The sequence below is a fragment of the Phalacrocorax carbo genome, chromosome 2 (genome assembly GCF_963921805.1).
Source record: "Phalacrocorax carbo chromosome 2, bPhaCar2.1, whole genome shotgun sequence".
In the NCBI taxonomy this organism is placed as follows: Eukaryota; Metazoa; Chordata; class Aves; order Suliformes; family Phalacrocoracidae; genus Phalacrocorax; species Phalacrocorax carbo.
The window spans coordinates 37,043,930-37,056,906 of NC_087514.1; the positions used below are offsets into that span (position 1 = coordinate 37,043,930).

The window sequence follows — 12,977 nt, forward strand, 5'->3', positions numbered from 1 at the left end:
GCTGCTGTGTGCGCACGTCCTCACTCAGCATGTGCTTTGGTTTACATCAAGTCATAACACTGGTTTGGGATAATGGAGAGCTGATATTTTTAAGGCTGTAAATTTACTGGTAATGGCCTTTTTTTTTTCCTCCTTTTTTTTTCCCTCCTGTTTTTAATAAAAAGCCAGTGTGATGGATGGGGAATTTATCTACATCTTGATCTGAAGACACAGAGAAGAAACTAGTGAGATCTGCCTTCAACTGCAAAGGCTGGAAGACGACAAGGTGTGTTTCTGAAGTGCTGTGACTTCATTGTTAGCACTCTCTTTTTGCACGTATGTGTGCTCCCGTCTGTGCGTCGTAGGTATCTGGATGTTGCAGGGCAGGGGGGGTAAAAGGGGTGTGTGTCAGTTTGGGGGAGTGGGAAGAAGAGCTAATTTCTTTTTGAGCAAGAGAGTTTAAAGATCATATTTCTAAATAACAAATACAAAGAAATAATGTAAATTTTGATTCTCCTGTTTCTGTAGTTTCCGCGCTTTTTAATGGCTACAGGTGTACTTGTGGTTGCCTGTGACGGTTTTATGGGTTTATGAGGCTAAATATATCTTAGTGCACAGGAAATATTTTTGTAAGCAAGTTTTCTGGCATCCAGAATAATATACAAACCCATCTATATTTTCCCACTGTCAAGAGGAGGTGGAGCCTGGGAGTGTCTTTTTCATTGCAGTAATTACTATTCAGTAATTTCTATGCACATGAAAAAGTACAGAGTAAGTCAGACTGAGATGTTTTTGCAATAAAGCTTTCTCTTTCTGACCATGAGCTTAAGTAGACAAAACACACAGAAATGTTTGTAGTTATATAAGTTTTCTCTATTCTCTAATCTTCATAGTTTTCTGTACAAGTACATGATCCTGTAAACAGAATGACATTCAGTTAATCTTCAGACCTCATATTTATCTCATGGTTATGCATGCTGATGTCAGTAAATATCTTGTCACTATTTACCTTTCTTTTAACCTTGGGAGGGCAACATTTAATGTTGCAGATTAATTAAATGATAATATCCCCTGAAAAAGGTTATAGGTGGTTACTTGTAGTAAATGGAGATAGTATGTTGTCTCCCCTGCTCAGAAAGTTCTTGCAAGCTTGTTGGCTTTGTTTTCCTGTCGTGTACAGCAGTAAGCCCAGCATTGCTCTTTACCTCACAGCAGTAATACTAATGCTGAACCACAAAAAAGGATAAAATTAAGTGTTTGGATTTGCGCGGGAGTGCTGATTGTCACTTCTCTAAAATTTTGTCTTCAAAGTTAAGGGCAGGCTTGCAAAGATGCACATAACAGGTCATTACTGTAGTGGACTGGCATTTTGCTAAAAGTGTGTTTTCCTGGATTCATACTGAAGTAGTGGTGGTGACTATCATGCTTAGAATCCGTTTAATAATTAACTAAATACATACAGGAAATGCCTTAGCTGATTTTATTTAGGACTTTGAAAAACTCATGCTACTTTGAGATAGGAGGGGGGAAGGAAAGTATTATTGTTTTTCAAATTAATGTAGTATGTGTTTGAAGACACTTTATTTCACACTGTGAGGGCAGAGCCAGAAATGTAAACAAGTTAGTGCTGTTTATTTGCTTGTTCTCTTTTGTTTCAGTTTGATTATTTTAATTGCAGTATACCTACATTTTGATACGGAGGCCCGAGGCAGGCGGTGCCGTTGAGTAGAGTCTTGAGAGCCTGTCACGTTTGCGGCACCAAATGTCAAAGCCACAAGAACAATGAAACTTCCTCTCTGCTTCTTGTGTTTTCTTCCTTTATTTCATTATGGAAGATCTAACAAGATAGTGGGGGCCGACTAGTGTTTACTAAAGTGTTGGCACCTATGTTTTGTAGAAAAATAGATTTTTGTTGCTTTTACAGTCATTTTGATTTGCCTGATGCCTTTTAGGGTGTATTAAGCAGGGAAATTTGAACAAAATCAACCTTTTGTGTAGACTGTGTTTTTCAAATGGCTCCTTGTTAGCACTAAACTCAAACTGGTGTATTTTTCTTTCATAAGCAATTTCTTACAGAAGTATGGTATGCAGCATATATAAAATTTCAAGCATTAGCTTTGACCAGAGTAGTTTTTGTCCACACTTGAAAATCCTGTATGCTACTTTAGTCAACAGGTTACACAGGTAAAGTTCAAACGGTGTTGCTCTTTTCTTTTTTGTTGTTGTTATCTCTGTAAGGTAAATTGCTTGTGCAAGGAAGGAGGGGAGGCATGACTACATTGCAAAACATACTTTGTAATAAGGAAAAACCCTTCTTGGAAAGTCTGAGGTAGAGGACTACACTGAAAATTATGTTTCACTTCAGAGTTCTAAGTATAACATTTAAAAAATGCCATTAGGAACTCAACTGGCTGGTTAGATTTTGCAGCACCGTTTTATTTATTTATTTAGACTAGTAGCAGGGGAAAAAAGGAAGAAGGGTCTGAAAACAACCTTGATTCTCAGAATCTCCTTCATTAATAAATTGAATATATTTGTTAGCACACTACTATAGAATAGCCCCATAATTGCAATAAGAAAGTTAAATCTGAGGACTGGGTCTACAAGCCAAGCTGTCTGAGCTGAGTGAAAAAGAGTGTTTGTAAGTTGATAATCACCATACCTGCAAGGAAATCCTGATGGGGTCATCTTACTACCTGCATTCCTCGTTAGCTTTTCTTACTCATACATGTTCATCTGTGGCAGGCCTAGAAGGATGCATGAACTGGATAGAAAATTATTATTATCAGGTAAAGCTTTAGTCTGTGAAGGTGAAGGGTAAGATTTGAAAGCCTGTGTCTTTCAGAAGCAGACTTCTCTCAATAGTGGGGAGTCTGTGGCTGACCCTGTGGGTAGTTTCCCTGATAGCTGGAGTTGGGGGATTGGGAAGGGGTGGCTGGGGTGGGAGGATAGTGAGCATAAGGAAGACAGCAGGAATTTAATGAAGGTCCTAAATGAAGAAACTTGCCAAAAGTTTATGATGAGTGACCTTAATAATTTGCAGTGTGTGTTATCCCTGAATCTCCTCTTTGCCCTTCCCATTTCATTTTCTCGTTATGCACACTGTCCCCAAAGAAACTTCATCAGCATACTGCCGTGCTCTGGTTTTCCATTCCTGGTAGCATAGGCTATTGTGGTTGAGCAACCATCTAACACAAGGTTCTTGTGAAGAAACTTTTGTTAGAACTGCCTGGTAATAAAAGGTGGTTTGTTGCTTTTCTTGAAGTTTTTCCAGGTGTTCAGTTCAACTAGTTTTAAATGTGTGTTATTTTTTACTTTGGGGCAGTGTATTGCAAGCTTCTGGTCAACTCCTTCTGTGAATGTAGCAGGTGTTTTTCCCCTTTAGTAATTATATTCAGTTATATTCCAAAATTAATAATTCTAAGTGCTAATTCTTTCTTAGCAGTTGTGATTCTTTTTTACCATAAATGGTTTCATTATTAACACAAATTAATTTCTGTTTATTTTTACAAAAAGGAAAAAAAGGGTGATAATGAACATGCAGCTTTAATAGTAGAGTAACCTTGTTTTCCTTGGGCTGCAGGATACAAGCGTAGTTCTGTCAGATCCGTGGAGTGATTTATGTTCTGCAAAAGAGAGAAATAACAGTTTGACATCTTCCTCTAGTAGACTCAGAGGAAAATCCAAGCTTCAGTGAAGTCAGTGATAAAATTCAGATTTATTTCAGTTTTTTCCAGAATGTCATTTCTGCTGTTAAGGGAGCTGTAGTAAGGCTTATGAGGTGTTCCCTGTAAGCATTCTGGAGGCCAAAGGTATATATGGATTTAAGAAGGAATTAGGCACAACTGAAGATAGGTTCAGAGGGAGGAGGAGGGACAGCAACACCACAGCTAAGCTTGAACCACTGATTGTCAGAGACAGAGAGAGGAGATATCAGGGAAAGGATCCTTCTGCAGCTGCCTTGTACTTTTTCCCTGAGGCACCTGCTATTAGCTTCCATGACAGACTAGCCACTAACCAAATGTCTCCTTCATTTGACTCATGCAGCTACTCCTGTGTATGTTTTCTTTGGTCATAGTCAGTATTCATATATACATGGGTGAAAAGATAGATAGATAGATAGATATGTGCATATGCATATGTGTACATAGATATGTGCATGTGCGCGCACCTGTGGGTACAAAGCTTGTGTCCACAAGGTTTTATTCCTTGGCAGTTGACTAAGTAAAGCAACAATATTTTTGAGTTGTCTTTTCCTTTTAAATGCTTTAAAATGACAATTAAACTTTCATCTTCTTTTGTTATTGCTGGTTGCAGAATTTTACTAAAGCAAATAGAAGAGTATGAACAAAGACCAACATGAAATTTGAAGTCATTAGTAATTGTTATTGTTCTTAGTAACATTCTTAGATCAGTTTTTAAACTAATGGATATATTAAGAACATATTTGGTTAGGGTTTACGGGCTACTCTGGGCATTTAATTTTTATCATTAATCGAACTTCAGAAGTGTTTGCATGACACTTGTGTGTGGCTCTGACGTAATTTATTCTATTAGTTTTGATTTTTGTGGTTAATAACAAAGTGTGTAGTTAGTACTTTCAATGCTTTTGCCAAGGGTTTAACATACATCTAACACACATCTGTATTAAGTACAAAACTGTAATTCTGCATATGGGCAGATGATATGAGTATAATCTTTTATGCATATAGCTGTATTCTCTCAAAAAGCATGTATTAATTTGGTTGTTCTTCAAACTTTAATAAGAAAAGAGTAATAAAATTTTTTCTATTCCCAACTCTTACACTGCTGCTCCAGTATAAATGGATGAAACTGCCATGGGTACCAGTATCAGCAGGAAGCACCTGCTGAGGAGTACTTACCTGCTCATGCAAATACGAGATAGGAATAGGGGCCAAACCCCATATGGTCTCTCTCGTAACATCTGGGACTATGCCCTCGTTACCACCTTCTGGGACCAGGGCTGAAGCAAGCTGCCTTATAGGCTGAGGATGACGCTGAGTTTTCCAGGGGGAATGCTCTAAATGCAGTTCAGAGGCAGAGAGGATGGGTAAGCCAGGTACCGTACTGAAGAGGATGACTTGGGTATACAACTTCAAGAAGCAGTGAAGAGTTCTGAACCTTGTGTGGTTACCTACCACATCCCAGACTGACAGAGGACATCAACATGACATTGAATTCACCTCATAGCCAGCTGTTAACATTACTAAGGCCATGGCCGTTTCTAGAGCCAAGTACTAGCATTCATATAACATGAATATAAGTATGTTTGACTCTTGCCTGTTGTTATCTTGCAACTTCCTGGAACAAAGCAGCTTGAATTCTTGATCCTTGATTTAAATAAATAAACTTGAAGGTTTAATATTATACACTGTTAAACTAAATGCATGCTTATGAGACCATCTCAATATTTTATAAGGAAGTGTTCAGTATATAAGTGTATCTTGTAGATATGTGTTGAATAGGTTGTTCATTCTCCATGATAACAATGTCAAAAGGTATAGAAATGCTTTAGATAATGTTTAGGTACACTTCTGCAAATCAGTGTTTTAAGTGCTTGGCATTCGAAAGAATGGCCTGAAGTTTCAACATGTTTCCTAGTAATAGGTGGTTGGGTAGAAGTGAAAAACAAACCCTCTTAGTGCTGCAGCTATGTGAAAATCAGAAGCATGAGTTCAATTTTTGATTAGGCACCAGAGAGAAGACACGTAAAGCTGGGCTTTCTGAAGTGCAGCAAAAATTTCAGTAAGGTCATGCATTTTCAGTAACGGTTTCTATGCCAGGACTGAAGGAACATTATTTTGATGCCCAGGTTAGAGCTATGAAAGGTGGCATGCAACATAAGCATCTCTTGCTGAGGCTCTAGTGCAGGCTTGGGTTGCACATCACATAGCACCTGCGTGTGTAGAGATGCTAAGTTATTCCTAGTGCCCAGGAGGATCGACGACTTTCTAGCTGTGTGCAGTCATTGAAACTGAGATTGATAATTGATGGAACTCAAATTCAAATATGATAGGTTTGATACCTCCGTGTATAGGTTCGATAACTCTATTATTGTATACAACTGATGTGGAAACAATACTGTGCTATCTGACTTGCCCTCTGCTTTTTTACTTTTTACACTTACAGAACCGAGTTTCCTGAGCTTTTTATTAATGGAATATATTTTATTTAAAGTAAACAGACTGTACTTGACAGACATTTAACTGGAGTTAAATCCTAACGTAGACATACCTAAGCCACAGAGATGCGTAAATGCTTTTGTCTGTTGTGATCGGTCATATTTTCCTCACTGCTAAGATAGGCATCTTGAATATCTGTATAAGCTTGCTGGCATTGTAATGTATACGTTTGTATCAGTTATATTTATGAGATTAGAAAATGTTCCTGGATTTGAGTTTTCCACAGCACCTCACACTTGTGTGAGCTGTTCTTTTACTTTTCCCCTCTGGTCTGGTTTTCCCCTTGCTCTTTGGTGGTTTTGGGCGGGGAAAGTTGGCATGGGAATTTAGGTGGACAGATAACACTTTTGAAACTGAGATTGGCAGAAGAAGGTTCAGTAGGAGTTAAAATATGCTTAACTCATTGTTCCAGAAGTACTAGCAACTGGAAATTAAAGCTCTTTAAAGACAAAGTTTCCTACAGTATTATCCTTTTCTATGTTGTTAGATTTGCTTCATTTCTCAGCTATGCTGTTCAAAGTTTTACTTTAAATCACAGTATATTTGAAATACTATGCTTCTAAATCAGTCTCATAAGTAAAGTTCTTAATTGTGAACTCTAAGATGTTTACTTAATCTAGAAATTTTTCTTATGTGGGAATTTGGACTCCTCCTTTTCCAGTGAAGATGATGGCAGGCTTAATATTTTTTGCAGCCATAGTTTGATACTTATCAAATGCAACCCAGAAGGTTAAATGGTTTTAGAATTACTTTTGGGTCTCTATTTTCCTCTTTCTCTTTCTTTCCTCTTTCTCTTTCTTTCCTCTTTCTCTTCTTGTAACTTGGCTACCACCACAAACGAAAGGATGCAAGAGTGACTGGCATATATACAAATAATGTTCTGGCATTGCATTCTGGTTTTCATTCTGGTGTTTTAAGGGAAACTTTAGTGGTATTAAGCTGCATTTCTTTTGTTGATGAGTATTAAGAATCAGAAACAATTCTTCATAACGAGAGAGGTAGAATCCCAAACCTGAAATTACAATAGACAGCCTAGAACAGTTTTTTGCAGGAGTACCAACTGCCTCCTCTTTGACTATGTTTTGATGAAAACAGACCTCTTCCTCTTTAAAAGTAGAAACAAAGCAAACCTCTGGTATGTTATATAGAAAATGGTGCTTTCTTCCTCTGATATTTTTTCTCTGTTGTCTTATTAAAGCCTAGTCTTACTATTCCTGGGCATATTAGAGGTGGCTGACGTAGGCTAATCCATAAGCAGCTGAGTGAGTGGCTCTGTTAAGAGCCTTAGCCTATGGGAATACAGAAGGTAGGAGCCATTTTATAGTGCTGGGGTCAGCCTGGAGGGGTTTTTGCAAAGTGTCAAGCAGAACCAGGGCTTTCTCAAACCTATGGTTTTGAGTAACTGAGAAAAACCTCTTTCTTTAAAATCCACCAAAATCTTGAAGGAGAAAGTCCTATTAAATACCAGTCTGTAACACTGAACATTAATGTTAGCCATTTATTTGATTGTTAGAGCATGTGTTAAAGAGCTGCTGCCGCCCATTTACAGCCTAATGTGTTTACTAGATGGTCTTCCCAGTGGCATCTTGAAGTGTCTTTCAGCTAAAAAATTCATGAGCATTATTGGCTTTCAGGCTGCAAATGGAATATGTCTTCTTCTTACTGTCTAATACACCACTCTAAAGCCATTACACAGGAGTAAGGGAAAAGATATTGTTGAGGAAGGAGCCTTTGGCTTAAACATTTGTTTATAGTCTGTTACAGCTTTTGGTAGACTGAGCAAAAATGTGAATAGTAGGTGTTGGAGCCAGTTTTCTGTTCTTTTATGCTCGGGCTCAATGGCATTTGGTAGTAAATTATGTTCCTTTTCTTAGTTTGAGTTTGTGGAGTTCAAGAATAAAGTAGAAGTTAGTAAATATTACCATAGATCTTGTTTTAATGTTACCTGCAATAGGCTCCCTTTCAAATGAAATTGTGTCTTCTAAGTAACAAGTGTTATTTTCAGCTAGAAAAGACTACAGGTGCATGTCAGGTTTTAGTGCAAGTCCTTTAAAGGTGACTAGAGTTTCTCAGCTTGCTGCTACCACCTTCCTCATAGAAACTCTGTTTCGCTTTGTACTGCGTGACTGTTGTAGGGTGGCAAAGACTTTAGGCGGTTTCATCTATAGTGAAAGTGGTAGTGCTGCTTCAGGAAAAAAGCATACCCTTGAATAAGTTAATTTGGATTTTTAATGTGAGGTTACCATCACCAACCACGTTATTGGACGCTTTGCTTATTTTGGCAGGCTGGCATTGTTTTGTTTGGGGTATATCCGAATTCCAGGGGTTTGGTGTTGAAGGGTGGGTATAGTGGTTGGTTGTAGACCATGTGGCTTATGTATACCAGGGATGCAGGAGGATGGTTTGATGTATCTTTAACTTTCTTTTCTGTCAAACTTTATAGTAGTGGATTTCTTGCTTCAATTTAATCAGACAATACGGTTGGGTTTTTTTCTGCTCCTTTTATTTCCTTTGATTTTCATCTCTATTTTTTACTCATTTCCAAACCCGTAACCATGTCTCTGGATTTGTCAAAATACCCTTGCAAGAGAACGTTTGCACATGAGGCAGATGAGCTTTTCCGAGCACACTGCAGTGTGTGGGGTGGGTAGGTTCAATTAGCTGATTGGGATTCTGATGGGTGCCACAATGAAAGTGCTGGGAGTCAAAGCAACCTTCCTTCTGAACTGCCGGCGGCTCACCAATAAAAGGTTGGCCTTAGGTTCTAGTGACTCCAGTCTCTGATCTAGCATCTTATCCTGCCTCTGATAGTGATTTCCTTTTGAGGCCTGGGGAAGTCGCTAACAAGTGTTGCCTTTGTCAAAAGAATTGAAGATTGCACTGTGTATCAATATTAAATATTTTCCAATTCAGAAATGGAGCCAGTGAAAAAAGAGTTCATAAGCAGGAAAAAATGTGAAGAATCAGAAGTTGCATGTGACTTCCAGCTTTCCTCTGGCTTCTACCAGAATTAATGCTACACGGAGTACACCAGTAATTTTGAAACTGAGACTTAAAGCTTCTAGTCATGAGAACTTCACAGGAAAAAAGTGTGAATTATAATGGATCTGTGTTTGAGTTTATAATTAACCACAGGAATATGAGCTGGTTATATTTTTAAATTGGGCTGTTAAGCCAAAATTTTTGCCCAACTTTTCACTACCTTGGTAATATTTTTGGTCAGTAAACAGTATTTTTGCTGTTTGTTACTCAATGGAACAGTGGCTTTAATAAATCACATCATATTTTTCAGTTGCATCTACACTAAATTGATGTATTGGTATGCTGGAAGGGTGGTATTATAGTACTGCTACCTGATTGTCTGCTATATGGTACTTTACCGTTTGTTTGCTACTTTTCAGATTGAAATAGCAGCTTTGAAGGTGTAATCCTCATTTATTCTTTAACTGCATTTGTTAGGCTTATAATAAATCTGACAGTTTAACAGGCCTTGTTTGGAAGATGGCCTGCCTTGATAAGAGATAAAATGCACATCATCATCTTCTGCATTGACTCTGGATGATTAACTGGATTCACTGATGCTGAGGATCAGTGCTGGAAGGTTTACTCTTCATGCCATGTTCCTCCATGGCGTTTGAGGAGTGGAGGAGATGTTATAAATTCATGCAACTGATTTGTGCTAGATTTTTTTCTATCTCCTCTTTCATGGAGCCTCTGTTTTTCTTTTTTTTCTCCCATGTATTTTATTTTTGGGTTTACATTGGTTTATTTTTTCCCCTTTGAAAGGTGACCGTGTTGTAAAAATATGTTTACTATTGCTTTATAATTAGGTTAAGTCTCCCTGTGTACTCTAACTTAGGGCAGTTGCTGGTGGAGGATGTGAAGGAGGATGTGCTGTTAGGATGAGAGCAGAAACCATTGTTTTGTTACTGATACGAAAGAAAAATAAAATAAATTGAAGCCTCTTTCAGGTTCTATCACTTTCAATCTCCCACCATCTGGTAGAAACTGGTTAGGTCTCAATGACTGTAATTACTAACATATACTGTCCAAGAGTTTATTAATTTAATTTTTCAGTGTTTGTGATTTACATTTAATAATTGGAAAAATGAGACAGTGATTTTTGTCCACAAGTATTTTGGATGCTTAGGCCTGTGGTAGTGAAATGGAGAGAGCAGGAAAATAGACTTATGGTGTTAAATGTAAATACAAAGAAAGTATTTACTCTCCTGAGATGTCCTGATTATACAGGTCACTGTTGGAGCCTAAAATTAGTTCTTTTGTTATTTTTAGTAATAATAATTCCGCTTCTTTAATTATCTCCTTCCTTGTATGAAAATGCTGCGGTGAGTGTATTTGTTTCCATTGCTCCGTTGCTCCTCATTGATGCCCAGTGGAATTGAAGCTTGAGGGGCATCTGAGTCAGCATTAGAAGTTCAGCTCTTAATTATTGTTATAGGGGTTTTTTGTAGAACAAATGGGAAAGCCCTTAATACATACTGAGAAGAAAAATCTGCTACCAGCACTGGAGGCAAAATACTAATCCCAACGTGGGATGTTGTGTTTGTATTTTGGAGTATAGTACAGCTCACAGACAACTTGCACAATAAAAAGGGAGTGCCTGGTCTTGCATGATAGTTCATTCTGCAAGACACGCATTGAGATTCAGCTTTGTAAGGCATTTTCTTTCAAATAAAAATTGGTTTAGTTCAGCATCTGATGTATCATGATGGTATTTTTTTCATTAACAAACATATGTCTCCTCCTTTCTCTCTTCAATGCAGTGATTTCTGCTGGTTTTGTTTTTACAAATTCCCAATTTGGCTAATCCTTTTCCTATTCTATACTACACTAAATAAGCCTTACCGACATTTTCTTGATTTTTTTGTTTCAGAAGACATATGGTAGAGCTGATACTACATTTCCATTTCTTCTAAAGCACTAAATGAACTGAACTGTTCAATTTCTTTATCTTTATTCTTTCTGGAAATTCCTGAAGAGGTGTAAAAAAAGATCAGAGGAGCAGGATGAATGCTGCTTTCTAATCTAAGGTAGTTCCCTATAGAGGAGGTTTATTGGAGTAAAACTTTGACCCTCTGACTTGTCTTTCTGCTTGCAGTGGCTTCAGTTTTGAATTGTCATGTTTTCTGGAAATATTCAGACCTCGAGTTTGGGAGTTTTATTTTCTGATCTGAGAAGCTAGCCGTGTGGTTCAGGAGCCTAACAATATTTAGAACAACTTTCAAAGTTCCTAAATTATCTTGTTAAAAACACTAATTTCTTTAACGTTATGAATTTTTCTGTATTATAAAACTATTAGTAGTAATGAATAACCAAGAAATTTTGAGATGGATAAATGGATGTCTTTGGAGGGAGTTAGGGCAGAACCTAAAAAGCACTATATGCAGTTTAGCTGCTCCTGACCCACAGATGTTTGTTAGTATGTCTAAAATTCATCTATCAATTCATTCTAAATTCATGAGGTTTTCCCCTTCTCACTTGAAAGTTTCCTAGGTGCCTGCTCTTTGGTACAAAATGTGCCTAGAAGTACTTTCTTCTGAAAAATGTGTGTGTAGTTCCTTGATTATGCCACACTAAATTTGTAGAGGTACCTAAGGCTCTCCAGAGATCTTCATCTCATGTAATGCATAGGTCTTAAATGTGAATTAGCTCATGGAAAAAATTTGAAATAGCTGTTTTCTTTTTAAAAGACATGAGGAAACTGGGAGGATGCTTGTCTCTTAGACTCTGCTTAACTTGTTAGAGTCAATGCTGACAAATGGGAGATATAGGTTTGCTACCTTCCTCAGCCTAAAGGGATTCAAACCTCAATCTTGTGTCTTTAAGGCAGTGTTTGAACTACTTACCTGTGAGTTTAGTGGTATAGGCTACACACCTCAAGATTCCTACTGCACTGCAAGAGTTAATTAACCTTGCCCTCTTTGCCTCATAAATGTCCAATTTTGGCAAGCGGATAGCCTACCACCTAGGAGGCTGTCCTGTGTGTTGAAAAATACAGGCTTGAAACACTTCTGCGAAGCGCGTACTGAATCTCCACTGCCCAGTTTCTGACTGGTTTAGTTAGATTGTAGTATTACGGAAGAGCAGGGCAGCAGTTTATCTATCCACAGCTTCTAAAAGGTATTTCGTCCTCATTTCTCCTAAACTGGGAGAGGATTTTAGTTTCTGAATCCCAAAAGAATAGCAGAACATTACCTATCACAGTCAGCCCTGAAATCCCTTGGGAGAGAGGGCTGGGGGGCGGGGGGCACATCCTTTTGATTTTAGTACTGTGTACTAGATACTGATGAGTGACTTTCATTTTGACCTGTGAGATTTTTTAGATTCCCTTAGTATCATCTGTCTAGCTCTCCACTTTCCAAGGCACCTAATCTGGATTTTGCATTCTGCTCTGGAGCACAGGCAGCGACAACACAGGAGCTGCAGAGTGGTACAGATCTTTGAGGTATAGAACGTGATTTTTAATGATGTTGGGGAGAGCAGAAAGCAAACATGGTTGTAGGTGGTAGATTTCCAGAAAAACTTTATTATGAGTAAAAAGAAGTGGGTAACTCATTCAAGGAACAAACTGATAATGCTGCTGAGAAAAAGACCTAATGCCCTGTAAGTACAAACAAAATAAATAAATAAATAAATAATTTCTTTAGAACCATTTACTATGTTTAATAAGAAGCAAAGAAGGCACTAGTTTCATAATAATGATACCACTTTGGTTCCCTTAAATACAGAAGGATGAAGTTTAGATGTTTATTGTGGAAGGTTAGTTTTAATGTG

General features: G+C 37.8%; 1 protein-coding gene across 7 annotated transcripts in view; it reads left to right on the top strand.

The window, feature by feature from the left end:
• The window catches only part of NCOA2 (nuclear receptor coactivator 2), a 196,579-nt gene that overhangs the window by 102,065 nt on the left and 81,537 nt on the right, over positions 1-12,977 (top strand). For 2 of the 7 annotated variants that reach the window (XM_064442567.1, XM_064442568.1), the window contains one exon: positions 165-265. The exons of the other annotated variants lie outside the window; for them this stretch is intronic. The gene's annotated coding sequence lies outside the window, so the exon portion shown is untranslated. The remainder of the gene's footprint in view (positions 1-164; positions 266-12,977) is intronic. 7 annotated transcript variants of the gene reach the window in all.